The sequence below is a fragment of the Dipodomys merriami genome, unplaced genomic scaffold (assembly GCF_024711535.1).
Source record: "Dipodomys merriami isolate MVZ:Mamm:240054 unplaced genomic scaffold, mDipMer1.0.p SCAF_8, whole genome shotgun sequence".
Classification (NCBI taxonomy): Eukaryota; Metazoa; Chordata; class Mammalia; order Rodentia; family Heteromyidae; genus Dipodomys; species Dipodomys merriami.
Window position 1 is genome coordinate 17,538,237 of NW_027206401.1, and position 12,937 is coordinate 17,551,173.

The following is a 12,937-nucleotide window of genomic DNA, read 5'->3' on the forward strand; positions in this document are numbered from 1 at the left end:
CAACTCTTGTTAAAATTTTTAAGTACAATCGAATGTCCCCAGAGCACACATTTTTCTTTTGTTGTGAGTGATACATTATTTTTGTGCTTATATGTAATAAAGCTTTCTATGAAATATTTTAAGCTAATGTATGTGTTCCTAGGTTCCAATTCATTTTGTTTCATTTAAGTCTGCAGAATTAGTTGAGATTTTCTAGGGGTTTAAGTGTGCTAAATATTATGGCTGTCTAAATTTTAATAACTATTATTTGTTTTTATTGTTTTTATTTTTTAGTAATGGTACAAAGGAGTTGCCATTCAACCAAGTATCATATAAATGCAATGACTCTTGTTCAAAGTCATCCCTTTCATCATTCTCCCCCCTCCTTCCTGACCCCATCTCTTCCCTCAGTTTTCTTAATTTTGTAGATTATGCATCGAATGTACAACTGCATTATCTAAACATATTTGTCTTCATTTTATGGGATCCTTGTGAACTGTAAATTGGTGAACTATACATATGGACAAGATCCTAATCCTAGCGTTAACCTAAGAATCTTCCTTATGACACAAGAGCCTTGCTGTGTAGAATTTTCTGAGGTCTTGCCTTTCCTATAGTGTACAAGATGGTGACCCCTACGATGACCTTCCAGGCTACTCTATACTCCTGGGAATAGTGTCTCTGACCAGCTCACAATCCCTCTGAAACAATTTCTACTAAGATCTGTGTGTCCAATCCTCCATATGAGTAGCTCGGCTAGCACTCAAAGAATAAGGCAAATGCAGACTCCCTGGGACAGAAGCCCCCCAAAGCCCTGTTTATGCAGTTAATCCTTTTCCCAGAACAGTTCACCACAAACTCCAAGCATTTATGAAGACTGGAATTCCAATCACTACCTCCTTTCTTAGAGATGCTCTTAAAATTTCCTCTTTGTTGTAAAACAGGATGATGTTAGGGGTGAACACCTGGGGAGCATACAGGGTTCACCTTGCATGCTTTTTTCTCTTAAGGTGAGTTCAGTGTGTTAACTACATTGCAAACAATTGTCCCAGATATGAGGTTCAACTTCATTGTTGGTAGGCAGCAGGGAGAAATCTGGACCTATTTCTTCTGTGAAGGCCAATAAAACTGATTTTTCTGTGGTTATTATTCAGTAATCACCACAATAAGCCTACATACAGTGTTCACTTTAGTTTCATTCTATTGAAAGGGATTTATGTACATGGGAGCATGGTTGAGATTCTTAAGTTGTAGCTGAGTATTTTATATATGCCCTTTGGGTTGTGAATTCCACTTAAATATTTAAAATATATACAGGAATAAAAATATTACTTATCTTTACCGTGTGCAGGCAGTGTTACAGATGATAATTGTTGCTCCAAGTAGAGATTCTTTCTAGGTTCTCTGCATGTAAGTATTGACTACTGTCCATTAAAAATAATTTAATGTAAATATAATAGGATACTATAATTTCCTTTTCATGTCTATTAACACCTAAGGACCATAATAAATTTTGATCTTTTTAAGTGTCTTTATTATCAAATTACCTATTCATCTGTAAAATAAAATAAAATACTTCCAATTACAAAGCAATGAAAATTTAGTTCCATTCTATACAATAGCATTTGTATGACAGTTGGCATATTAGGCACTCATAAATTTTGTTATTATTTACAGCTTTATTATTAATATTTCATGTCCTTTCAAATAGCTATCCCTTCTTATCTCTGTTAATCCATCTTCACCTGTAAGAAATGTCTCCACCTTCCTGGACCCAGATTACTTACTATGCACTTTCTACTGAAGAAAGAAACTATTTTAGAAGAATTGGAATTTAAAAAACCTCCAGATTACAGATCAAATAACAAAGATCTGATGGAATTATATATGCAAGAGATAATCTATAACTAGAAATAAAGTAGTAAAGTATAGCCAAGTATTAAATATGCTCTTTCAAAGTACAAAAAAATAGAGCGTCAGGAAGCATGTACAAAAAAAGAGGGTGGTAGGAAGTGGTGCTGTGGCTCAAGCGGTAGAGTGCTCTCCTTGAGCTGAATTGCTGAGGGACAGCACCCAAGCCCAGGTTCAAGCCCCACAACTGAAAATAAATAGATAGATAGATAGATAGATAGATAGATAGATAGATAGATAGATAGATAGATAGAAAATAGGGTGGTATAGTCAAAGAGAATGGGGTAGATGAATGAAGAGGAGAATAGGGTGAATGTGCAGAGAATACTCCAAGAAGACAGGACAGTGAGGGAAGAGGTGGGTAGGAGAAGGCTGGGTGAGAATGTTAAAAGGGTGACATTGATCAAGATATGTAATACCCATAAACTGCTTTGTTACATGGCAACTCCTTTGTACAATTATTTAAACATAGTTTTTAAAAAGTGAAAAAATATAGCAATATAGAATTATTTTTTACCTTATCTTAAAGATTCTTTAAATTTAATTGTTCCTTACCTCCAGCAATCATTTATAAAGATCTAAATAAACCTTATAGTTGACATTAGAAAATACTAGGCACATGTCAGATAATAAATAGAAAAAACTGACAATGATGTTCATATAATTTAGATTGATTTTGCTAAATTCCAATAAGATATAAAAAGGGAAGAAAATGGACAAAGGATAATTTTATGTAAGATTGTTTTGGTTTTGTTGGCCAGACAATATGACCTGAAAAATTTAGAATAAAAGAAAGTTAAAAGTCATTTTAAATAAGCCCTATTACTTAGAGTTGACAATAAGCAATCCATTTGCATAATTTTGCTTCTCACTAAGTAATGTCACCAATGATCATTTTCTGTGTTTTTATTTGAAGCTATTTGTGTATTTCAAGGTGGTCTGTAATAAATGAATGTATGTATGTGAGCATCCAAACTATTATTCTTGCTATGAATGGTATGTCTCAGATTAGTGTTATCAGAATTTCTTCTCCTCATACTTCTATTTTATGTGAGTTGCTATCTTTGTTTTTATTGACAATAAACTCATCATGTTTTTGGAAACAATGATTTCTCTATATCTAGGAATTTTTAATTCCACTAGTAATTCAAAAAGGTAAAAAGAAAATGGCTAGAAATGTAGCCCTGCCCCTTAAAAATAGTGCCATGTTTCTTATCCTATAAGTGAAAGTTTTAGAAATATTTTATAATGTGACATTAACAGAAAAACAAATCTAACATATACGTCATTATTTTTCTTGGATGATTTTGATATAATTACTACTTATATCATGAATTAAAATAGTAATGTTCTTCCTTAGAACATTACTTAGAACATTACTGTTATTATATCTACTTCACATGGTGGTGCCATTTTTGCTTGCTGTGAAATTTATTTCATTGTAAAGCATAAATATTGGAATACTGTTACAGGAAATAGGAGAAGGTCTTAATGTTAAATTTCAATTAATCCTCCATGGCTGACCTTGCAAGACAAAGTAGTAAGAAGGCCCTATGTTTCTCATTTACCTAGCACATGTTCTTAGCTTAGAACCTTCACCTCCTACAGCATACTTTTCTCTCAAAAACCTTCAGGAATATCAAAAACATTTTTATGTAATTCAGTGTCAATCATAAGTCCATTGGCTTTATAAAGACATATACATACACAAAAAAATTGAATAGATATTTTATGGGATGAGTCACTGAATAAATCTGAAAATGCTAGATTATCTTACCTCATCAATATTAACACACACAAATACATAGAAAAGATGCTGTTTAGCTACTCTTTTTTTAGAAATAATTATTACAGTTGAGTTGTAAACTCATGGCAGAAACGGGTATTTTAAGTATTATCACATTTGAGGGAAAACATGGAGAAAGATTATGATTTAGCTCTGCCACTTAGTAACATTGTAATCTAAAATTGGATTCAATTCCTTGATTAAATATATTAAGAAGACATACAATTAGAATGGAGCAGTTGAGCAATTGCCTAGTGTCTTCAAGGCCCTGGGTTTCAACAAAACCAAACCAAACAAAAAATGGTATGATATAGATAGAACAATTACATTCAATTATGCTCTCCATTATCATCCTCAGTTTCTACCAGGCAATCTTTTCAGATTCTTTTTTGTTGTTGTTGGTGGTGGTGGTCGTGGGGTTTGAAATCTGTGCTTGAGTGCTGTCCCTGATCTCTTCAGCTCAAAGCAAGCTCTTTACCACTTGACCAACAGTTCCACTTCCAGTTTTTGTGTGGAAATAAGAGTCTCACAGACTGTCCTGCCCACGCTGGCTTTGAACTGTGATCCTCAGATCTTAGCCTCCTGAGTATCTAGGATTGCAGGCTTGAGCCACAAGCACCCAGCCTTTTAAATTGTTAATACACTAACTCTCCTGCGCTGTGTAGTGTGTGTGTGTGTGTGTGTGTGTGTGTGTGTGTGTGTGTGTGTGTGTGTGTGTGTGTGTGTGTGTGTGTGTGTGTGTGTGTGTGTGTGTGTGTGTTCTATGACTACATGGTTTTGTAGGAAGAATTCAAATTCTCAGATTTATTTCCCCATTGATCCTATCACACTATTTCTTTGAGAAAGATCTGCTTGTTGATGGGCTTACTTCTAGAACATTCCTTTTCTCCAGTAATGAGTGTGATCTGACCTCTTTCCCATTTATTACTTATAATTGAAAGAAAATATCTGTTCTATAACTAAGTTCATTTGTTATAAGGTTTTTTCCCCCCAGGACTTGATCTGAAATGTGACATACAGGATTATTTTAACCAGATTCTTCTCAGATAATCCCAAAACTGTGATTCCATTTTTATTATCCTTTTTTTGAAAAACTATATAACAAAGAATGTATCATACATATTTAGTTTACAATATCAAGGAAATACTTTTGTCTGTGTTATTTCCTGTTTGTGTTCTTAGTAGTCTCTGAGTTGGAGTTTAGAGTTTATGCATTAACATGATTAAATAGTCAGTTTTGGAGAGGTGAAAATTTTTGCTTTGTTAAGTGAAATTTTATCTGAAACATACAGTTTATATAGTGAGAAGAAATCAGATTACATACAAGTAGAAAAATCAATGTGTTTAGACAATTATTTAATAAGATTAGATTCTTCCCTCAAAACTCAGAAATAAAAAAGTAATGGTCAGCGATGAGGGAGTGTCATGCAGGGGCTCATGTAAGTAAGGAAATTTGCTGACCACTTTGTGGTGAGGAGAAAAGAGGGAAAAGGTGTCAGGATCTAAATATCACTTTCAAGGCCACACCCTCACTAATTTAATTTTTTTCCTATAGGCTTCTCCTGTTAATGCTTCCATTAGCTCCCACAAGTACTAGTTCTTAGTGAACAAGAGCTTAGCCTATTAGTCTTTTGGGAGACATGTAAGGCTAAAGCTACAACACATGGCTTGTAGATCCATGTTTTTAATTATCTGTGCTTTTTTTTCCTTTTCTTTATTTTAATTTAATTTAACTTAATTTTTGCTAGTTCTGACCTCAGGGCCTCGGCCCTGTCCCTGAACTTTTTCAGCTGGAGGCTAGTGCTCTACCACGTGAACCACAGCTCCACTTCTGTATTTTTTTTCTCTTTGTGGTTAATTGGAGATAAGAAGCTCATGGACTTTCCTGACTGGGCTGGCTTTGAACAATGATCCTCAGATATCAGCCTCCTGAGTAGCTAGGATTACAGGCATGTACCACTAGCTTAACTTTCTTGAATGATACAAATGTATCTTTCAGAAGAAAGATATTGTAAAAGACATCTATTTACCTTGTGCTTAGATGGCTTGACAGGTAATATTTTTTTTAAACAATCTCTTTAGTCTACAAACAGAAATTCTCTAATATGTGTTTTATCTAGCTAAAAGACATCACTCTTATGCAGGTTCAGTGGCTCAACCTTGAAATCCTACCTACTTGAGAGGCAGAAATCTAAAGGATCATATTTTGGGGAATGTCTAGTCAAACTATAGAACACATCTCAACAAATAAAAAGTTGGGCATGGTAGAGCGCCTCTATCACCACAGGTATGTAGGAAGGGTAAATACGTTCATCATAATTCAGGCCAGCCTGGGCATCAAAGGAGACCCTTTTCAAATAAAATAAGTGAAGAAGGGCTGAGGGATGGCTCCCGAGCCACAGTAGCCGCTCAGTAAGTGATATGACTGATTTTTAACTCCATATCACAAAAATATTTTTAATTAACCAAAAAAAAATCATCACTTTCCTAGATCAGCCTAACCAGCTTCTTGATTTGGGCTTTTTGCACAATAGTATTTAACTTTTAAAGCATAAATTACTAAAAAAAAATTTCCAACTAATCATCTAAACAAAAATTATTGAATTTGAGCTTTTCCAATCTTGGAAAAACAATGAATCACAAACAATAATACAAACAATATAAGCCTCTTTTATGCACAAAGATATCTTGCAAGATACAAAAAAGTGTAAGCAGCATTTCTGCCTTAAGATAAATAGCATACAAACTATATTAGAAATAAGAGAGTAATGTTATTAAAAATATGACTACAAATTCTTTCTCATTTTCTTCAGAGTTAACTACTTTTTCTCCACAAGATAGGTCTAGCTAAGTGCCTGTCACTATCTGTCTCTCCCTTTCCCTCTCTAGTCCTGGGGCTTGAACTTGGGCCCTAGGCATTGACCCCTGAGATTTAGTTGGCACAAAGCTAATGCTCTACCACTTGAACCACATTTCCACTTCCAGCTTTGATGGGGTTAATTGGAGACAGGAGTCCCATAGATTTTGTTGCCTGGGCTGGCTTTAAACCATGATTCTCAGATCTCAGGCTTCTGAATAGTTAAAATTATAGTTATGAGTCACCAACACCTGGTTAAAGTATGGGCTTCTCTGTTCTCAACTTGAGCATCAAGGCAAAATGACTGCTATCATGCCGACTCTAGGACAGAAAAGCCTTATAGATGAATCTCTGTCTGTCTCTCCTGTTCCAGCATGAGACTTTGCCCTGTCACCAAGAAACTCAAATAGTTTTATTTGTTCTTATCCCATAATGCATTGAGCCTTTCTCACATTTGCCATGCAAACAAGCCTTCTTAGAAGTGATTTGACATGTACAATAATAGCCATCAGCTGTTTATATAGTGAGAAGAAATCAAATTACTAGAAGTAAAATAGGTGTATTTAGACAATGATTTAACATAATAAATATGGGAAGGAAAATCTCTTGAAAAATCCTTGAGCCCAAACAAACCAGCTAAGCAGTTCCTGAATTTTCCTCACAAAGACAGTGAATGATAATCATATTTATTACTGTTTTGAGCCTTGGGAAATTTTGTTAGGTTGCAATTGATATTAAGAGAAAACAAAAGAAACATGCTCAGTTAAAGATGTTCAGCATCAAAAGAGAATATAAATAAAAATATGTTCGATGGAAGTAGGTATAATATGAATTAGATCTCAAGAGCTGCAAGATGGATATTATGATTTTGATATTTCCAGATCTAAGAAAAGACATTTGTAATATTGAGAATAGCGTAAGAAAAGAGCAAGGAATACGTTTCTCATTATATCTGGCACTTGACAACATTCAATAAACTTTAGGAAGTGTTATTGTCTTAAATTGAGAACTAACTTATTAACATTTTAATCAAAATGAATCCAAGATAAATCTTGGTTCATACTGTGTGCAATCCAGTTTCTCCTAACTAGAGTTTTACAGTTTCTCTCTCTCTCCTTTCTCTCCCTCTCTCTCTCTCTCTCTCTCTCTCTCTCTCTCTCTCTCTCTCTCTCTCTCTCTCTCTCTCTCTCTCTCTATATATATATATATATATATATATATATATATATACTTGCTTTGTGTAGCCTAACAAAGTAACAGAGAAAACATCTAAATTAAAAATACATGTCTCTTCTTACTCCTTATCTCTAAAACTATCCATCCAAATTCCTCTAAGTATCACATAATCCTTATATCTGCTTGCATCCCATAAAAGTAGGCTCGGCTCTTTCACTTTTCTGATTTTAGTGGTCAGTCCCTACATTATTTTTTAATGCCCTTATCTGTCTATTTTATCTACTTATTTATGGGGAATTTAGATATTTACTTAAGTCATGTTCTAGTCAGAGAAACTCTTTTCAGTCCTTATTTTTTTCTGTAATGTTCATGTTCTGAAGTTTTTTTTAATAACATAGTCTTCTCTTTATATAGATATCTATCTTCAATGTAGAATTTCATTGTATCTGATGTGATTTCTACCATACCAGGAACACAAGCACAAATACAGACACACACACACACACACACACACACACACACACACACACACACACACACACAGAGAAAGAATTATTATTCTTGCTATGTTCTCCTGATGCTGTTTCATTTACATGTTTTATAGTCTGGCTTCAATAACCTTTCATGACTCAGAAAGGTCCTACCCTATCACAATGTTTTTGTTTCTGATTCCTTCAGATCATATTTATCTACACAACCTCTGCAGCTGACAGGGTCATAACTACATCTTATATTATTATTCTCTTTGATTTTCATTTTCTTTCTCGAAATGTGTCATAAATTTTAAAAATTGTTTCTTTTTTCCAACTTAGTAGCCAGTGAAGGTTTGTTTATTTGTTTTTTCTCTGGATAAGCTCCTAAGGAGGATACAATAATTTTTATATGACATTATAGTTGTTCATAAAATAAAAGTAATGGTACAGATAGTCCTGAATTTTTAACCACTTTGTACATAGAAATAAACAGATTAGAGAAGTGCATTTTAATTTATTCTTTACTTAAAGAGGAGACAATAAATTAGATCAGAGTGATTTTGAATACAGTTGTTAGATATGCTTGAAAAATGTCAGGAGTTATGGAAGATAGCTCTAAGATTTCTGGCTTGAACTATAGATAACCATATAAAGAAGTGGAAATAAATAGATTTCTAGCTAGCACAATGCATTTTAATAAGTAAAATTCCAGTACTTGTTGGCCTGGGTATAGCTGTTACCAGAAAAAGACATTGAAGATGATGTTGACTGGTAAAGCAATGAATTCATGGGCTGTGAGAGTCAGCCCCACAAGACACAAGGTTTCTCCAACACTGTTTATAGGAGAGTGAGAAAGAGAGATGGGGGAGGGGAGGGAGAGAGAGAGAAGCTATCACACAGGTATTCCTCTGATCCTCTGATACTTCAGACCTGCAGGCATTGTGACATTCATAGGCAGGCATTCCTGGGAATTGTGCAATCACTATGAAAGCAATGCAAGAAGATTGGTAGACCTCCAACTGAAAATTCATAGCAATATAGTTGCTGGGAGAAATTATCTTAGGTGCCTTATAATCTTTCCTGGTGTAAATGCACTGAGTAATTACTATATATATGTAGTCTCACACAAACATACCAATACACACACAACTAAATTATGCTCTCATTCATTGCAAAATATATATTTGTTAAAGCTAACTCAATTGATATAAAAAGTCATTAGATTTAGTAGAAGTGGAGATGTAGCTTACATGGTAGAGGAAAAAATATTAGATTTATACAGTTCATTTAAAAATAGAGGATCATTTTTTGTCAACCATATAAGAGCTCGATTACTAGGTAAAAAGAATTTGAAAGTTATAAAATTTCAAAGTATGATGATAAAATTACTGTTAGATGAAATGGATGAAGGAAAACTTTGTGAAATAATTCATATTCATGATTTAAAGTACCTGTCAATAACATTATCATTATTTAAAATGAGTATATACAGATATATGTATGCATGCATTATAGGTACATACATGCATGTATAGATACACATAATTAAACATATATTTATCAAGGTTACCGCATGATGGAATATCAGGTATTTTTCAATTTTATCTCCAATTTTCTCTTTGTTACAAAGTATTTATCATGCAAATGTATCACTTCCTAATCACAGAAAGTTTGTAATGTTCAAAAGTGCACAATGACTTCATAGGTATATATGTCTAACACAGATTCATATGCTCAATGCTCCAGGTAAATGATAGAGGCTTATTGGTATAGTCTTAAAATAATTTTCATATTCTTATGTATTAGAAAATTCTTAAATTTTGAGAAAGACAACATTCAAATTTTTGACTTGTAAACTTTTTCTGTTAAGACTTTTCATGTTTTCTTTCTTATACAAAGCAATGGGCCATGTTTCACCTAGATAAGTTTTTAATAGTGTGTACTAAAGTCAATATCAAATCTTTTTGAGCCCCATGGATGGATGATTCGTTTTATCCACAAGTACCACTTTAGTGTGGTTTTGATGCTAAATGAATGCTTCATTTCTACTTGCTAAATTTTCACAAGTCAGTGAATGCTCCATTACCTTCTGGTAACATTATTATTCATTCTTCTTAGAATCAAAAGTGAAATAGTCTATAGTTGCTCTTAACTGTGTAATGTTCATTCATTTATTACTGTTATGTTGTTTACTATAAGTATATACATAACATACTCATTTTCTTCATTAATTCTTTCATTATGCATCCATTTGAGTCATTTCATTTTTCTGTCTTTGCTTTTAACTGGTTTCTTTATAAATTATGGTATTGATTAATATGAAGACAAAACAAAATAATCCATATAAAATGAGAAGCAATCATCAAAATCATGGCATTTGTGACTTTTGTATAATTGCCACATTTGGCACATATAAATTGTTACAGATGCAAAAATTTTGTAACTTATTTTGGACAATAAGTATCTTAGAAGTGTATTTTATAGACAAAAAAGTACTCTTCTATTACTTAAGTTATATTTTTGTAATTATAACCTTTCTATATCAGGTAGGGGAAACTGAAGTACAAAATGTTATATTTTTCTGTTCAATCTGTTCTTACTAAATTTAGATTTGCACATTAAAATGAGTAAGAAATAATAAGATTCATATTTTTGAAAGCTATTACTTTTAAAGCTTCTTTGATTTGTGTTTATAAAATATGAGGTTTATATATAAAACATTTGTCATAGGTAGTTTACATTTCATTCACATGAATCTCTCAAGTAGTAAAAAGGTTACAAGGAAAACAGTTCATTATAGTAAAAATTAAAGCTCTTCTTATTTAATAATTTGTGGGACAACTAGATAAATAAGTTACAAATAAATTTATTATTCAGATTTCAAGAGGAAGAAACTTCATGTTGGAAATCTTCATTTACAAGACACTACTAGCAGAAAACATTAAATAGCGAGTATCAGTGTCATATCACAATTTATTTCAGAACCAAACTAGAAACACCTAATACCTAATAGGACAAATGTGACAAATTTCAGATTTATAATTTACTTGAATGAGTTGAAATCCCATCCTCAATCTACTAAACTCAATAAAAATTTCATATTCTTGCGCCTGGGGGTCAGAAGAAATGGAAGAGCTGTGAATGAAGATGGATTATGTTATCCTAAATGCTTGTGGTTTCTTTTCTCCTGGAAGGAAGACCCCTCCCCGCATCTTTTATAGTGTACGTGTGCAGTTACAATTTGTCAAAGTATTTAAATTAATCATTGTGTTTGTAGAAAAAACAGAGTAAGTACTAGTTATAATTTTTATCTTACAGATTTTTCAATATTTCAGTAATTTTATTTACAAAGTTAATACTTACTACAGCTTAAACAATTAGCCTTTATGACATTTGAAAGAAAGTCTATAGATATACCAGCTCTGTGAGATCATGAAAGAATCACTGCCTTTCCACTTTTCCCCTTAACATATTTACCTTCAGCCCCAATACACTCTTGAGGAATGAATTTAAAAGTTCCATAAGTCCATGTAGGAGTGCCTACATATGGTTGATGTGAGGTAAATTATTTTTCATAATTTTTTATCAGGTGATAAGGTGATAGAATTGCCACTAAGTCAATTGGTAAATAAAAATTTAAGCATTCTACATTTTCAACTAACCTGAAGAAATCTATGTTAATGTGAATAAAATTGGTGCTATTTTGTAAGGAAAATAGAATACATAGATATTAAATGGACAATATCTCTTGATATTTATACTAATAATGAAATTTTGTAAATAACTTTCTAGAATGCATATAGTAAGCTATCATATATATGTACACAAACAGACACACATGTGTGTGATGCTGGGTTTCTTTTTTTTATTTTGTTAAGCCTTAGTTGTATACAATTCACCTTCTAAGATCTATTGGTGTTTAGTTCTCCTTTAAGCAGTTAAACTCTCTAGCTCTTTAGGCTGAGGTACTATTTAGAAATTTGATTTCTGAGTCAAATACCTAGGGCTCACCAACTGTTAGAATACAGACTTCTGGCAGGTGACTTTCTACTTAATTGTGAAATTGAAGAGTATAATAAAGTAACTCAGGGGAGGCTGTTGTAGGAAAATACCATAAACAATGTAGCATGGATGATAATCATTTAACTCTAACCATTTAGGATGCTGAGAATCCATGATCAAAGCTCCAGCAGTTCTGTTGTGCTGTGAGGGCCCACTTCCTACTTCTAAGATGACCATCCTTTCTATGTATCCTTAAGTTAAAAAAAGGTGGTGGGGGGAGAGAACTCTCTGAATTCTCTTTTATGATAGTTGCATCAGTTAGAGCTCTGCCTAGATAAAATAAGCACCACTTAAAGACCCCTGTTTCTACCCTCATCACTTCAGCATAATATATAATTCTGGGAGGACACAAACATTCAGTCTATAGTTTTGACTCTATTCTCCATCAAAAAATTTCTGCGTCTCACATAGAACCATAGTTTACCTATCCCAATATCCAACAAATTCCAGCATCAACTCAAACTTTTAGAATCCAACATGTCATCACACTGGATATGGGTAAGATTCAAGGAAAGATTCACCCTGAGGCAAATTTCCTCTTTATTGTACCTATGTACCAGAGCAAATTATCTTTTCTAAGAATACTAAGGTGGAACAGGAGTACGAAATAAATATACAGCCTTAACAGGGAGAAATAAAACATCAGCATGACAACTCTTAGGCAACTTCCAAAATTAATAATCTGAGATCACA